General features: G+C 43.1%; 1 protein-coding gene across 15 annotated transcripts in view; it reads right to left on the reverse strand.

The window, feature by feature from the left end:
• Positions 1–17,300, reverse strand: part of MICAL3 (microtubule associated monooxygenase, calponin and LIM domain containing 3) — a 221,544-nt gene that overhangs the window by 200,978 nt on the left and 3,266 nt on the right. For 14 of the 15 annotated variants that reach the window (XM_059403958.1, XM_059403956.1, XM_059403951.1 and 11 more), the window contains exon 1: positions 4,871–4,958. The exons of the other annotated variant lie outside the window; for it this stretch is intronic. The gene's annotated coding sequence lies outside the window, so the exon portion shown is untranslated. Of the gene's footprint in view, positions 1–4,870; positions 4,959–17,300 lie in introns of those variants that run through there. 15 annotated transcript variants of the gene reach the window in all.

A 17,300-nucleotide genomic window follows, 5' to 3' on the forward strand; every position in this document is an offset into this window, starting at 1 on the left:
TTACTACCTAACTGTGCACAGGACTCACTTGTCTAAAGATGCTTAAAATGCCAAAGGCAGAGGTTGATTTTTTTTCCCCCTTCCTCTGCAAGTCTGGTTTTGAGAAAAACCTGTTTGGAAACAAAATGACACATGTCCTTGCCACTAGTCACAATACTTCCCTTTTCCTTTTTCACAGGGAAATAAATGACCCTAACCAGTTATGACCAAACTGGGTAAAAGGTTCTGTTCCAAACATGGTGAAGACCCAAGACTAGTTTATTTAATTAAGTTAGAAAATGAAACTAAAATCATCCATAAAGTAGTTGAGCTAGGGCAGTGAGAGGATTTGCTCACGTTCTAGGTCTTGGGAATCAGCAACCCATGCCAAGCAAAAAGGTAGAGGTGGGAAAGGAAAGGTTCCTCATCTTTTCTGGGAGCAGTGCTATAATGAGTACTCTTTCTAGATCCCATGGTCCAGCCTCTGGGTCCCTGAAGACTCTGTACACTGTCTTAGGTATCCTTTTTGGAAGCCCACCTAGGCCCCTCTACATGCTTCAGAATTACCTTCTCTGTCTCTGTCCGAATTTTAAAGGAATATACCACTTAACCTAAATGCATCTCTCCTATAGCATTTCAGATTATTAAAGAGGGGGTTAAATATAAAAATGGAAGGCAGGTTGTAAGAGAGAAAAGGCGACCTTCAGGCCAGAGAAAACTCTTAGGTACAAGTCTACCCAAGTCAGCTGCCCTTAACTGGTCCATGAGAGCACAAATCTGGAACCAAATACCTAAATACGCAGTCCGTCTCCACCACTAAGTGAGACATTCAATAAGTCACTACTCCCTGGGCCTTGAATTCCTCATGCAGAAAGCTGGGATTGGAACAGCACCTACCCTCCACAGCTGCTATGAGGACTGAATGAGTTCATCCACGCAGAGCCTGGTACACAGTCAATTGTCTCTAAGTGTCTGCTGCTGCTACCAGTGCCAACATCATTATCATCCTTGTGTTACTCTCCCTGCTTCTCTTCCTTTTCCACTCACAAACCCAACAATTCTCAATCAAAGGCAGCTTTGGTGGTGAAGGTGGGTGAAGCTTTTGGGGGAAGACAGGGAAGAGTGCAGCTGGGACCTTCACAAGTCAGAGTTTTGTAGGCTGGGAGCAGTCTGTGCTGAAGGTTTGTTGTGTAATCCAGAGGGGCTACAGAAGCTAGAAGTATTGCTACTCTTGATCTTCCCTCAGATGGATACTCTGCCCCTCCTCTCTTCTCAGGTTCCAACACTGACAAAGAGAAGACTTCCCCAAACTCAGCCTTCCTTCATACTTATGTAAATCAACAACGGAAAAAAAGCAGGGAAGAAGAGAGGACAAGGCTGGAACTAAAGTTTCACTGTGCCTTTCAGTTATTATTTAAAATAGTAAAGAAGTCAATAAAGCCACTAGTTAACCACTCGGCTGTCTCTCTCCTTCCAGAGTTAACCAAACCAGATCCTTCATTGGAGATACAATTAAAGAGACCTCTGTAGACCTATATAATGCAGAAAGACTCCTTTCCTGACTTCCATTCACACACCAAGACATGCTCGTTTCTCCCTTCTTGTGATAGACACTGAGCAAGCCACGCAAGAAGGATGCAGGGAGACCCAGTTGTTCTTATCACAAAACTTAATACTTACCAAAAACTCCTGCCTTTCTTCTCCTTTTCAGCAAGGTACAAACCAACAGTCCTACTTCACCACCCTTCTGTAATCTGATTATCACCACTGTTCATTTTCTGTAAATTGTGGCAGTTGGCAGTTTTCTCTGTGAAATTCTGACTCCACAATGACAAATCAATGAACTGCAGGGTTTGTGGTGATGGTTTCCCTGTCCTCCATCCCCAGTTTTTATCCAAAGACAGCTAAAGCCCAAACCATGACAACAGCAAGTCATGTACAGCAGAGAGAGCCCACGGGGGTAGGGATGTTCTATCCACTGGTATGTCCCAAACATCACAGAGCCTGACACCCTCCACCATTCCAACTCCATAGGATCAGAGCTGAATTCTGAAAAAGTGGAACTGAAGATGGGCGAGCGAAGCATGAAAGGAAGGGGAAGTCCACAAAGAGTTTAGGTGAATTTCCAAACAATATCCCCATCATTCCCATAACTTACTGCATTATTTGTAGAAGCTAAAGCCTGGAAAGGAATCAGAATTTCAACTCTGCCATCTAAACGAGAAACTGAGAGCCTTACTACACAGATTTTAGCCCAGTGCTGCCCTGTCTCCAAGTTTACAATTTCAATGCACAGCCTAAGTTTAAAAAGCCTGGGTAGTAAAGATATTCCCGGGGTTAGAAAATCACAAATTTCCTGCCCACAAACCACCTTGATTCTCTCTGTCCCTATTCTTACCTTCTGGTCTTATTAAGTATTTCCTACTCTCCAAATATAGATGCCTTTTTGGCTCTGAATATTTTTTCTAAAGTAGCAACCCTACACCTGGCTAGAAGAATGCCCCCGGCTCGAGAAAAATTCCAGGGTGTGAAAACTTTACATCAATGAAAAATAAAGGCCCAGTACGATCACAGCGCCATCAGGCCCCAGGGAGGCACCAGCAACAAGAGTTAGGGACTGACATCTGCCCTTTAGTCACCACTAAAGCTTGGGATTTAAGAGCACACACTTCGAGATCTGACAGCCCAGGTTTGAGTGCCAGCCTTGCTCTCACTCCTTCGACTTAGGGTCCTACCAAACCCTAGTTCCTTCTCTGTAAATTGGATAGGAACCAGGTCCACATTCCTAAAGATTCTTTGCAAGAGGAATACTCAACCCACGTTTTTCCTATAATTCTGGAATTAACTGCAGTTATTTAATATACTATCAAAAAAAGCTCAAAAATGTTTAAAACATAGAGCACAATAAGAATTCACTAAGGGGGGGGGCACCTGGGTGGCTCAGTGGGTTAAAGACTCTGCCTTCAGCTCAGGTCATGATCCCTGGGTCGAGAGCCTGCTTCCCCCTCTCTCTCTGCCTGCCTCTCTGACGACTTGTGATCTCTGTCTGTCAAAATAATTTTTTTCTTTTCTAAAAAAGAAAAAGAACTTAAAAAAAGAAAGAAAGAAAGAAAGAATTCACTAAGGGCTAAAACAATCTGAGCCAAATTTCTGACCTGAGAGTACATTTGACAATCAAACCCAGAATGTATACTACTCTCTTCCAGGCTCTTTACAGATGTGCTCACAGGAAGAAAGCAACCACAATAATGAGTTGGCATCTGGGTGGTCAGGTAATGAGAGGGCAAAGCCTCCCTGCTAGCAGCAACAATGCAAAATAAGATATCTTTCTCACTATAAAACCCAACTCATTGGGGCGCCTGGGTGGCTCAGTGGGTTAAGCCGCTGCCTTCGGCTCCGGTCATGATCCCGGAGTCCTGGGATCGAGTCCCGCATTGGGCTCTCTGCTCGGCAGGGAGCCTGCTCCCCCCCCCCCTCTGCCTGCCTCTCTGCCTACTTGTGATTTCTCTCTCTGTCAAATAAATAAATAAATAAAATCTTAAAAAAATAATAAAATAAAAAATAAATTAAAAAAATAAAATCCAACTCATTCTCACCCTTGGGGTACAAACCATCATCCTACATGATTGCCCACACAGCAAAGTGTCAAATGGGACCAAATACTGATGTTCTGATGTTCACAATTCTCTGCATTAATGCACTTCATGTTAACCTTAATTAATGTCTGTGTTAAACACCAACATTAAAAGAAAGTAACTGTGATCTGCATGGATTCTTGGAAACGTTTTCCCTGAATTAAACCTCCGGAGAAAAAACCAGCCAAGACATAGGGCTAATCCATGCCCCTTAATGGGATAAGGTAGAGGCCTTGCCTGAGGGGCCCAACAAACAATTGTGATGACTAGTTTACCATCCATGCCAGAACCTGCAAAGACTATCACTACGTCTGGTTTTCTGCTAACACAAGGCAAGTCTCTGATGTGTGTAAGGGCTCCTCCAGGTGGTTTTTAAACTAGGAATTCACAGTTGTATCACACAGACCTCCAATAACACTATCACCTTGTAAGGCAGTTAGGCAAGGGGGAATGGCTCATAGATAAGTGACGTACGTGGCTGCCATCATCTCACCCAGTCCACCACTACCCTAAGAAAACAAAAGGCAAAAGCACTTCATGGTTCTCATGGCCACCTGCCCAGAGCGACCCAGAAATCCACACTCAGCATCTGTTAGACTCCAGATCAAGACAGGACCTACCGCCCTGGAAGCCAGCACTAGCCCGGCCACGATGCAACAGAGGAGTCCCATACCCCAGCTCGAGTGGAAGGCCAATGGCCCGGAGGCTGGGCCTGGGCGCCAGGGCAGAACGCACCCCATCTCCAAGCCTCGGGACCCCACCACTCCTGGGTTAAGATAAGAGATCTTCGCCCCCACCCCCAAAGCTTCCTCAGAAAATTCAGTCCCAGCCACTCTCCTTCCCACTCCCACAGACGCTGGAAGCCTCCCCAATCCCCTGGCTTCCCCAATGCCAGCCTCCCCTGGAACTCCTGGGCACGCGAGGCCACACTTGACCGAACATCCAACTCCTGAAGGTCAAGGACAGGGGTCGGGAGAGCCGGAGAAGCGCGAGGAGGAGCTTCCTCGTCCACTCCGCCGCCCCGCTAGGAAAAGGGCTCGAAGGGGCCGCCAGAAGGAGGCGCCAGGCGTCCACGGCGGGTCCCGAGCCCTCCCGGCTACCCCGGGTAAGGTCTTCAGCCACAGGTCTGGTCGCGGTTCTCGCCGGCTCTGGAGTCACCCTTGGGGACCCCGGAAACCCTGCGCTCAGGGCGCGGGTGGAATGCGGCCCCCACGGAACGGTTGGGGCCGGTCTAGGTCTCGAACCCCGGTCCTCACCTTCGCCTCATGCTGGTGTGTCCCCCGGCGCCGGCGTCCCCTGGCCGGCCCGGGTCGCCAAGCCCCGCTCCCCGCGCGCAGCCCCGCAGCGCCGCAGCCCCCGCGCGCCAGCCGCAGCGTCCGCGCGGGCAACAGCAGCGGCCGCAGCTGAAGCAGCGGCGCCGCCGCCGGAGGCTGGGCGGGCACATGGGAGGGCGGGGGCTGCGGCCCTTCAGCCCTTGCTATAGGACCCCAGTCTCAGGGGCGACAGATCTAAGTGCGCCTCTGAAACTGGTACGTGGTTCCCGTCCTCAGGGCGTTGTTGCTACCTGCAGGCTCAGGCTTTGCCAGAACCTCAATGGTATATGCAAAAGGTAAAGAAATAGACTGTCGCCACTCCCTTCCTCCTCTCTATCCCCCCGCACGGTCCATATGGTACATTCCTCAAAGCACAGCCCAAGTGAGAAAGGGAGGAGTTGATTGGTTGGGAATCCTGGAAGGGCGCAAGGAACCACACAAAATGGCCAATGGAAAAACGCGGTGGGCATATCAAACCTGCCAGATGGGGAGAAGAGAGGATGCGTTTAAAGGGAACTTGTTTGTTTCCCTCAGAAGCCGCCACAAAACAAAACCAGAATTTTTTTCCTGATCTTATCCAGACGGGAAACAATTTAAGGGCTCCTCAAATTTGGGGGTAAGAGAGTTAAAACAAGATATGGAGAGAATTGCACCAGATATATGTGTGTGACTTTGGATAGGTTACTCTGTATCTCTCGGCCTCAGTTTCCTCATCTAATCCAATGACAATATTGAACTAGAAATGATCTTTGATGGTCCTTTCATATTTTGTGGTCCTATAATCCTTTGCGTGGGATTGGCAGTATTTATATATATTCTTCAATTTTCGGTATGTTCCCCCATCTTAAAAAACGTTGGTTGAACATACACTTTCTAGTTGAAAGTACACTTTATACAAACACTATAGACTCCATCTTGTGTAAAGACACATTCAATATTCTTTGTCCCTCCTCTCTTAAAGCAAAGCATTTTTCTTATATGTGGTGAACACCCCAACTCTCTACTCCCCCCTACAAATATCTCATAATTTCTACTCTTACAAGAGTCACCTTTTCTTCTTCCTTCTCTCTTCCTCCACAGTATAAAAGTTTCAATTCGTAATTACTACACCTGTTGAAGCATCCAGAATCCATACTTTTAGCAACACAGCTCACTGGGCAGTTCTCATTAGAGTGGCTGAAGCACTATCTGAAGTGTCTGGCATACCATTCAACTATTCATGGCTAATTCTGTTTTTAGTCACACTACACGTCAAATTCAAGACTTGAAAACAGCCCTTGGGGGCCTATTCTGCTCAATTTTAGAGCTTTATACCAGCAGCTAGACCAACATTTTGGCCACCAAACTTCAGACCAACTCCACCTTTATTTTTCAGAACTTTTCAATCTTCCATCATCTGCTCATCCTACATCCACTCAACCTTCTTCCAAATTATATGAGGTGTTAGGGATACTTTTCTAATAGCTCCACTATCCAGGCCCCACCCCACCCCCAACTCATCTTCCAACTATTATTCAGTGAGTTCTAGAAAGTCTAGTCTCTCCTTGAACTCCCAGGTTAGTTAACAGAAGCTGTGAGCTTATAGAGCTCCCATTTCTGCTCAGTGCCACCATAACCCTGAGTTTCTGCCCCAGTATGCAATTTTTATTAATATAGTTTCCTCTCTCATTCATTTTCAGCAGCAGCAGCTGCTTACGTTCATTAAATGCTTACTATGTGCTAAGTACTATTGGGAAATGCTCTGTATGTATCATTTCATTTCACCATCACATGAACTCTGTGAAGTGCTATTATTATTCCTGTTTTATGGAGAGAAAATGAGCCTTAAAGAAGCTGATTTGCCCAAGTACACATGTTGAGGTCTGTCATTTCTACCTTCACAAACCCATAGTGCAATACTATCTCCTATTTTTTTTTAAAGATTTTATTTATTTGACAGACAGAGATCACAAGCAGGCAGAGACGTACCAGAGAGAGAGGAGGAAGCAGGCTCCCCGCTGAGCAAAGAGCTTGAGGGGGCCCAATCCCAGGACCCTGAGATCACGACCCGAGCCAAAGGCAGAGGCTCAACCCACTGAGCCACCCAGGCACCCCACTATCTCCTATTTCTTAAGAAGCTACAGCATTCCATTCAAAAGATAATGTCATACACTTATATCATTTTTTACATGTCTATACCTATAATACCATTTCAGCCTCAAAATAACCATGTCAGGAAGGTTACGAGCAGTTTGTCTGCAGTGAGGAGAAAACTTCAGCTCAGAAATGCTGACCAGTTTAACTCTGGTGACAAGAGTGTTCAATAATGAAGTCTGGTTTTCCAAGTTGTCATTTTCTCCCCCACTGAAATCCCTGCTCCCTGAGTGAACACAGTCTTTTCACATATAACCAGTAGAGAACAATTTATAAGCAACACGGGAAGAAATAACAGCAAACCCCCCAGCATGGAATCCAGGGAGAAGGGCACCAGTGCTGACAGTGGGTGGAAAACAAGTCAAGGAAGGCTTCTACAAGTAGTGAGAAGCACTAAGCTTTTCTCTCTACTGTCGTGTTTATATTCTATCTCTGAGATTATGCCTTTGACACACCTGGCAAACTCAGTAGCAAAGGGCAACAAAAACTGCCCGTAACCCCCACCACTGCCTGAAGTACCTGGAGATACAATCAGCCCTGCGCCCAGGAGGAAGGGATTTCTATGTGCAGGGCTGCTGCTGCTTACAGATTCTGGGAAGTTTCCTAGTTGCTGTTTAGTAAAGTACTCTGCTCCACTGACACTTGTAAGACAGCCCTGAAAATGTAAGCTGGGCTAATGATCTCATTCTTTTTAAACTGCAGAAATCCTCACAGGGGTGGACCACCTCGCAAAATGATGTGGGAGCCAGTAAACTTTTAATATCATTAAGAAAGCTAAGCCTGATAATTCTGAAGGCAATACTTCTGTTTCCATCTCTGCCTGGCCCAGGGCTAGTCAGTCCAGTTAATTTTCACTCCCACTGCTGGGGCACCTGGGTGGCTCAGTGGCTCAGTGGGTTAAAGCCTCTGCCTTTGGCTCAGGTCATGATCTCAGGGTCCTGGGATCGAGTCCTGCATCGGGCTCTCTGCTCGGCGGGGAGCCTGCTTCCCTCCTCTCTCTGCCTACTTGTGATCTCTGTCAAATAAATAAATGAAATCTTTTTAAAAAAAAAATACCTCTGTTTATCTAAGTGTTTCCTTTATGCACTCTAACATTTAGTGGGCACCTACCAGGAGCAAAGGACTGTCAGGTTGTGTGGGGTTTTCCTGACTGATCGCAAATGAAGCCTGTACTCTCCAAGTGGAGAGGGAGATAAACATCAAATTCATTTGGTGAGGAATGGGTCAGCCCAAACTCCTCAAATTATGTGACAGGATTCCATTCCCAGGCTGACTGCAAGCTCATGTCGGAAAGCATGTCCTTTAGAGTAGGATGAAGAGCACTGGACAGGCTTCTGGGAAAGGGTAGAGTGGGGGAGATGGCCTCTGTATTGGGGAGGAAGGTGGAAAAATGGAGGGTACCCAGAAATAACAGGACATGTACCAAACAGTAGGAGGGGGGATAATATCAACCCATGATTTGGCCAAAGAATTATGGTGTATTCTGTCTTAGTTTTTTTAAAATTCTGTCTTACTTTTAAGAAAAAAAAATTCTGATTTCAAAAGTAATACATGTTCATTGTTAAAAAACTTTTAATACAGAGACTTACAAAAAGTTAAAATTACTCATTACCCTTAACAGCTTATCACTGTTACTATTTCCATGTATTTTTCCTGTATTTTCTTTGTGTATTTGTGCATGTCTTTTTTGTATGTATCTTTTTTTTTTTTTAAGATTTTATTTATTTATTTGACAGAGATCACAAGTAGGCATAGAGGCACAGAGGCAGGCAGAGAGAGAGAGAGGAGGAAGCAGGCTCCCTGCCAAGCAGAGAGCCCGATGCGGGACTCGATCCCAGGACCCTGAGATCATGACCTGAGCCGAAGGCAGCGGCTTAACCCACTGAGCCACCCAGGCGCCCCTTGTATGTATCTTTTTTTTTTTTTTTTTTAATTTTTTTTTTTTATTTGACAGAGAGAAATCACAAGTAGATGGAGAGGCAGGCAGAGAGAGAGAGAGAGGGAAGCAGGCTCCCTGCTGAGCAGAAAGCCCGATGCGGGACTCGATCCCAGGACCCCGAGATCATGACCCGAGCCGAAGGCAGCGGCTTAACCCACCGAGCCACCCAGGCGCCCCTTGTATGTATCTTTTAAACAAAATTTAATCAAACTCCTCTGCAGTCTACTTTCTCCATAACAATAGACTAGGAATTTTCCCATTCCAATAAATATTATTCTAATACATGACTTTAAGTGACTGCACTTTAAATGAATATACTTTAAGTTATTTAACCAAGATTTTCTTTTTAGTCATAAAGATTATTTCCAATTTTCCATTATATATGTAACTTCAAAGATTATCCACATATATAAATGTTTATATATGCTATGATTATTTCCTAGTATTTCTAGAAACACAATTCCTTGGTCAAAGGTCATACACATTTTTAAGTGTTCCATATATATTGGCAAGTTGTCTTTCAGGAAGTTTACACCAGTTACTTTCCCACCAGTAAGCTATGAAGGGGCTATTTCTCTGAACCCTCACCAATCCTGGGCATTTCTCTTCTTTTGTAATCCTTGTCAGTTGAACAGATGAAGAACATCTCGTTGTTTCAATTATTATAGTGTATTTTTACCTATCAAAGTGGTAAATATAGGGGCACCTGGGTGGCTCAGTGGGTTGAAGCCTCTGCCTTCAGCTCAGGTCATGATCCCGGGGTCCTGGGATCGAGCCCTGCATCGGGCTCTGTGCTCGGCGGGGAGCCTGCTTCCCTTCCTCTCTGCCTGCCTCTCTGCCTACTTGTGATCTCTGTCTGTCAGATAAATAAATTAAAAATCTTAAAAAAAAAAAAAAGTGGTGAATATATATTTTTCCTTCCAAGTGCCCTGAAACTAAACAGGAAAATGAGTGTTTCCCTTTTCCTCCATTTAACAACCCTTCTCCCAAATCCCTGAAAAATGATAGAAAAATCAGAGTAGAATTTGTTCAAATGATCAGAGCTCAGATAAACTCAGTGTCATTTTACCTGAACCAATAAAAATGGTAGTGGAACAGATGGCTCAAAATAACACATAAATCTATACACTATAACTTTGAAATGGGTGACAAATCCATGCATAGAAATTTTTTCAGCTGTAAAATGTGTCACCATTAGTACAGGCCAATATTAAAATCAGTTTGTGCTTCTTCAATAAGACCCAATTCTGTGATGGGGATAAATCCAAGACAGGCCAAGCTGGCAGCCCATCCTCCAGTACTGAGTGGTTCACCAGTCCACTCAACGTGACTCTCAGCTCCTGCTTAGCTTTCGTGTCCTTGAGCTTTCTGTTTTTTTTTTTTATTTATTTATTTGACAGACAGAGATCATAAGTAGGCAGAGCAGCAGGCAGAGAGAGGAGGAAGCAGGCTCCCCGCTGAGCAGAGAGCCTGATGTAGGGCTCGAACCCAGAATCCTGGGATCATGACCTGAGCTAAAGGCAGAGGCTTTAACCCACTGAGCTACCCAGGCGCCCTGAGCTTTCTGTTTTGTGGTTGCCCCTACATAAAGTCCTTTTCTCCAGCTATCGACAGCCTAATTTCTCATGGAAGAATTTACCTCTCCCCATTTTCAGTGTAGTTTGGCTGGAAGTAATCACAACCCTTCTCTGAACTTGAAGTGGGATGCAGGTAGCACTGGAAGTTGCTGGCAGCCATCTGGGGCCATGAGGTAGACTTTGCCTGCAGGAGGAAAAAACCTGAAGGAGTGGAGCTGAGAAATGGAGAGAAGCAAAGTTGGATTTGGTCACGTATGTGAGCCTTGAATCAAGTTTCATGGGAAGCCAGTTATATGAAATAGTAAATACTCCCCCCACCTTTTTTTTTTAAGCGTAAATCAGATTTTGTCAGCTTTCTGTCACTGGCAATGCAAAAAATGCTGACTGAAACACTAGTTGTGGGGAGATTCTGTAGTCCAAATATCACACCCATTACCACTGCATCATGACTCCAGGAGGTACTTATCTTGAAGCTATCTCCAGGGAAATCCCAAGCTATGTGTAGCATAAAGTTTTCTAGGATGCCGGACAGACTCAGAATGCTCTCTTCTCTCTCTATAGGATAAGAGAATCAAGAGGGAAGAAGAGGATGGTTTGGTACAATTTTGATTCCTGGGCTACATGCATTGTCATATAGACCTATGAAGACATGAGATGAAAAACTTGATGCCCTTGCTCCTCTCCTCTTCTATACCAAAGACTGGTTTGAAATAACCCAGTCTTCTGGAGAAAAGGGAATCATAGATTGGGATGTCCAAGAACTGGAATACATCCTCGGTTCTGGGGTTTATCCCTAGGCTAACATTTCATAGTGGGGTTTTAAAAAGTTAGAAATCTTTTAACTAATTAAATATAACTAACTCCTGATTTGCAAGTTTCACCATGCTAGTTTAAACACAACTTGAAAAATTGCAAATCTATTTTTGCATCAATTTTCCATAATACAATGTCAAAAAATTAAGAAGTGTTTGTCCCAGCTCATTGGTCCGTACGTTTGCGGTCAGAAATTCTATCTACGTGTAAGCAAACTGAAACCAGTATAGTCTATAGAAGAAATCTCTAATCATTAAAGTTGCTGCAAAATAACATCTATGGTTACCACATTGTAATCATCATCAAAATAGAGTTTTAGGAAACTAGTGCAAGAAGGCTCTTCTCTAATCCAACTCAGACCAAGTTCTTGGAAGTCTCTAGAAACATGGCAAATATTGATAACAGGATTTTTCTGGACTAATTGCTTCATATGCAGCCACATCTAAGAAAAATTTACCAAAAATTATATATATGTCTACACACACACACATCTATATATATAGATATATAGATATCTCTGTGTATATATCTATCTATATATATAGATATATAGATATAGATATCTTTATCTATAGATATCTAATTTGAAAGGATAAATATTAACATGTTAACATCTAAGTAAAGCAAGGGATGGGTAGGGTATGAGATTTTCTTCTTTTTGCTTATTTGTGCTTTTTCATTTTGGGAAAGAATGGACTATGGAACATGCTTTTGTAATGAGAAAAAATAAAAACAACAGCCTCCTCTTCCTCAACAGCCTCCTCCTCAAACAGCACCCCCCCCCCCAAAAAAGAGAAAAAGGAATGAGAAGGGCATCACATGTTTTCAACTTTACACAGTCTTTGCGTGCTCTGGCTGCCTCCACAATCGTGGCCATCTTTTGTATGGCCAACGTCTTGTCCTGCTGGGAAACCCAGCCTATTTGCTTCAACAAGAGCTGCAGCGTGCCTCAGTGCAGTCCCAGAGAGTATATCATTGCAAAATCATTGGCTTCAGCAAAATAAAATCTCTAAGATAGTTTAGGCCCCTTAGGCCAAATATCCCTAAACCTTATCTGCAAGAGAAGTTACTTTGATTTTCTGCAAATCTTGAATTCCTGACTGTGAAAGCCCTAAGGAAGGAGTGGAGACTGAAGATGACTCTGGGTCACCACTATTGACTTCAACTCCTGCCTGCCTACTGGGAAGCCTCATGAGAAATTTGGGAAGAAGGGGGGCGCCTGGGTGACTGCCCCCAGCTCAGGTCTTGATCCTGGAGTCCTGGGATCAAGCCCTGCTTGGGGCTCCCTGCTTGGTGAGGAGTCTGCTCTTCCCTCTGCCCCCTGACCTCCCCCTTCTCATGTGCTCTCATGCTCTCATTCTCTCTCTCTCTCAAATTAATAAATAAAATCTTCAAAAAAAAAAATTGGGAGGAGGAAAGGTGGTGTAAGCTGAGTTGAGACTAGGTAATGGTGGGTAGTTTGAAAGCTCTATTATATAAGCTTAAGCTTTGTTACCAGTGTGTCACTAATGGGTGCCACATTGTGATGCCCTCAGCTCTCAGGGCTGCCAGGTAGGACCAGCAGTGGCCCGAGCCTTCCATCTAGCCTCTTCCTGCAGGAGTACCTTGTCAGTTCACCCCAGGGTACTGGTCAAATACCATCTTCTACATGTGCCTAACATAGCACACATATGGAGAACACTGAAATAGATTTCAGGATTACTGTTATACCACAATTTGCTGATCTGGAACTGCTATCTTACAGAAAGTGATGTGAGAACGCCAGCAGCAAGCATTCACAGACTGTTCCTCTGTGCCAGGACCTGGATCAGTTCCGTGGTGGGTATCACTGACTTGTGCCTACTTAGCACCCAGGCCCTCTCTCGGGGAACAACACCTATATCTTCTGTGGGAATTTCCTTTCCCTGCTGCATGCAGGCCTGTGGGCATGTCAGCCTAAGCATCTTGTTCACCTGTGAGGTAGACAGCACACAGCCCAGCCAAGGCCAGGCTGACTTCTTTTCTTCGAATTTCAGTGTTATGGAAAGACACAAATACTGAAATTGACCTAAGCTGTTACATCCCGTTGTGAATATCCTGAAGAAGGAAACTGGTTCTCTCTCTACTGTCTAGATCCCCTTAGCAGCCCTGTTTCTCATCCTTAGCAAGATCTGGTAGTATACTTTTCATTCATTTATGTTAGCTAATTCATCTTCTTCCAATAAATTTCTCCCACCACTCCCCAAAGTTAGCCGTAAAGTCTATCTCTGATGTTTGCAACCACAAAACAAAACACCACCCAAGGTATGAGATAACCTTCTTAAGAACCTAGTTTTGTGTCATTATTATCTCTATTTTAATACAAGGTAATTGAACTTCAGAGCTGTTAAAAAACTTGCCCAAGGTTACACAGCTAATGAATGGACTAAGCTATCTTAGCCCAAGTCTATCTGACATGGAGGCATAATAGAGCAGGTTTTGTCCTGAGAGAAAAATGAACTCAAATCCCCACTTTTCTGCATAAAACCCCGGTTACATTAATGTCTCCAAATTGCAGCAATTCCCTCTAAATCAGAAAAATGGGAAAAATAATGCTTATTTCAGAGATTTGTTGAGGGTTGATGGAAATAATTTACACGAAGGCAGTGGCCTGGAGTATGTGCTTAATACATATTAATGTTATTTCCCTAAAAATGAAAATTATTATCTCTGTAGGGTTAGTTCAACAAATCGATTCTTTTTTTAGTCCAAAGATTATTGCTTCTGACTTGATTCAAGTACAATTTCTCTCTCCCTCTGTCCTTCGCTCTTTTACACACACACACACACACACACACACACACACACAGTTTTGTTTATGGAGGTTTCCCTCATATCTCTGTCCTCCACCTGTGTCCTGATGTCCTGTCTGTGGAAGGTCTATCAGAAAATGCAGACACCCTTAGGAAAAAGAGCAGAGGGCGTACATAAATATGCATATAATCTAAATCTTCCACCCAACCTGCCTTTGGAAAAGGAAGAGACAAAAATTTTCATTCCTCTTAAGGATATGGAAATGAGGCACAGAGACACTAAATGTCTATCTTTAGGTTACACAGCAAACCAAAGGTTAAGGTGGGGAGGCAGAAATGATACACTAGGCCATTTGGTCTGAAGGTGCTAGAGCCTAGAAGAGAAAGAGCAGGTTTTCTTTTCCTTCCTTCCTTCCTTCTTTTCTTTTTTCTTTCTTTCTTTTTAAAGATTTTATGTATTTGAGAGAGAGAGAGAGAGTGCACATATAAAACCATGAGCAGGGGGAGGGGCAGAGGGAAAGGGAAAAGCATACTCCCAATGGAGCGGGGAGCCCGATGAAGGACTCCATCCCAAGACCCCAGGATAACAACCTGAGCCAAAGGCAGACACAACCGACTGAGCCACCCAGGCACCCCAAAAGAGCAGGTTTTCTAAGTTGTTGGTTTTCTTTTTGCCCCCACTCTCCTTCTCACCTCAAATAAAACAGCTCCATCATTTAAACATCTACATTAGGCAAATTTCTAAGAAAATTTCTCCAGATTTCTATCCAAGCTACACCCTGTCTTTCTCTTCAGAGCTGTGACCTAGTTAAAATTAGTTTATAATTCTTTTTAAAAATTTTTAAGTAATCTCTACATCCAATATGGGGCTCGAACTCACAACCCCAAGATCAAGACTTGCATGCTCTACCAACTAAGCCAACCAGACATTCCTTAAAGTGATCTTATAATTATTTTAATGGAGGGGGGAACCCAAAGATGGCATTCACTATGCTGGAAAAATTAAAGTCCTCTCACAATATATAGATAAGGAAAAAGTGTTATTTGTACTAAGATTTCTGATGCTTCTTCAGAGATAAATTCAGGTTTTCCTAGGTTTGAGATGGTGAAAAACACAACTAAAAGACCTAATTATTCAGTCAAGCAGATATTGACAACCTGCTTGCCATAAGCAAGGAATTTACCAAAACTGACATTAGCTCATAACAAGAATGAACAAAAATCTATACAGCTTGAGCTTATTCAACATAATTGTGACTCTCATTATTTCTCTGGTTTCTAGAGCCAAGAAAACAACATTCTACATTGTAATATTATAATTTATGGGATTTTTTTTCTCCTCCACATGTACTTCTTTCTATCTTGAAGGTTTGAGAATTCTTTTTTTTTTTTTTTAAGATATTATTTATTTATTTGACAGACAGAGATCACAAGTAGGCAGAGAGGCAGACAGAGAGGGAGGAAGGGAAGCAGGCTCTCTGCTCAGCAGACTTGAGGGGCTCGATCCCAGAACCCTGGGATCATGACCTGACACGAAGACAGAGGCTTTAACCCACTGAGCCACCCAGGTGCCCCTTGAGAGTTCTTTATTAATGAGATGGCAATGTATAACAGCAAATGAATAATGAATTTTTAAAACTTAAAAATCATCTATAGTACCTCAGTTTAGCACAGTAACTCGCACGTGAGGATTTTTGGCTTCCAGGTACACAGTTATTTTAAATTACAAACATGAGGAACACCTGGGTGGCTCAGTCATTGGGTGTTTGCCTTCGGCTCAGGTCATGATCTCAGGTGGGCTTGAGTACTGCATTGGCCTCCCTGCTCTGTGGGAAGCGTGCTTCTCCCTCTTCCACTCTCCCTGCTTGTGTTCCCTCTCTTGCTGTCACTCTCTCTGTCAAATAAATAAATAAAATCTTTAAAAAAAAAAGCTACAAACATGGAATGCTTGCTATTTTATATTTTGTCATCGATTTAATCATAAATCTCTTCCATGTTTCTTTCTACTTGTCTCTGGATTTAAGCTTTTGTTATGAAGGCAAAATATTCCATTGTGTTGATGTACCATGAATTTTTTCATTATTCCTCCAATGTTGGACATTTCAGCTATTTCTTTCTTTTTCTTTTTTCTTTTTTTTTTTTTTTTAAGGTAGCACACTAGAGGATATCTTTCATGCATTTGGAATTTTTAAAATATTTATTTAAAAACTGTTTTGAGAAAAATTCCAGGATATAGTACTTTTAGAACTTTTCCTATATATGATCATCTTCCATCCCCCCCTAATTTTACCAATTTACACTGCAACACACAATAAGCAATGCAATCTTATTGCCCCCTCAATGGCATTATGTTACTTTTTTTTTTTAAGATTGTATATTTATTTATTTGAGAGTGAGCCAGAGAGAGAGAGAGAGCGCGCGCGCGCATGAGTGGGGAGGAGGAACAAAGGGAGAGAGAGAAGCAGACTACAGGCTGAACAGGGAGATTAAGGGACTTCAGGATCATGACCAGAGCTGAAGGCAGACCTTTAACCAACTGAGCCACCCAGGTGCCCCAGTTTTTAAAATTTGCTAATCATTAGCAAAAAATAAAAGAGTAGCAGTGTTATAATTTTCACTTTTGATCGCTGTCAAAACAAACACATATCTATGTGTTTGTTTGCTCATTTACTTCCTCAAGTGAGTGAATTTCTTTTTATGGACCCTGAATTTATCCAAGGAGTTCACCCCTACCCCCGTCAAGTTTATGGAGATATAATTTACATATTAAAAATGTACTCTTTTTAGTGTAAGGCTCTGGCTTTTAACAAATATATGCCACTGTAAAATACCTCTATTATCCTCAAACTCTCCTTGTTCCCCTTTGTAGTCAACTTCTCCCCCACACCTCCAGTTCCTGGTAATTGCTAAATTTTTTTTTTTTTGTTTTTGTCTTTTCCAGAACGTCATGTAAATGGAATCATACAGTATATAGCTATGCATGGAATTCTAGTGTGTGCTTTTTTTTTTTTTGAGTTCCAAAGGTTTGTTTTGTAGTATTCAAAATACTTTAAATTAAAGGTTTTGTTCAATCTCAAAAGAGCAGTACAACATAAGAGGAACAGAAGTTGTATCAACACACCCGGGATAAAAAGGTCTTC

This window comes from Mustela nigripes, chromosome 6, assembly GCF_022355385.1.
Source record: "Mustela nigripes isolate SB6536 chromosome 6, MUSNIG.SB6536, whole genome shotgun sequence".
Lineage (NCBI taxonomy): Eukaryota > Metazoa > Chordata > Mammalia > Carnivora > Mustelidae > Mustela > Mustela nigripes.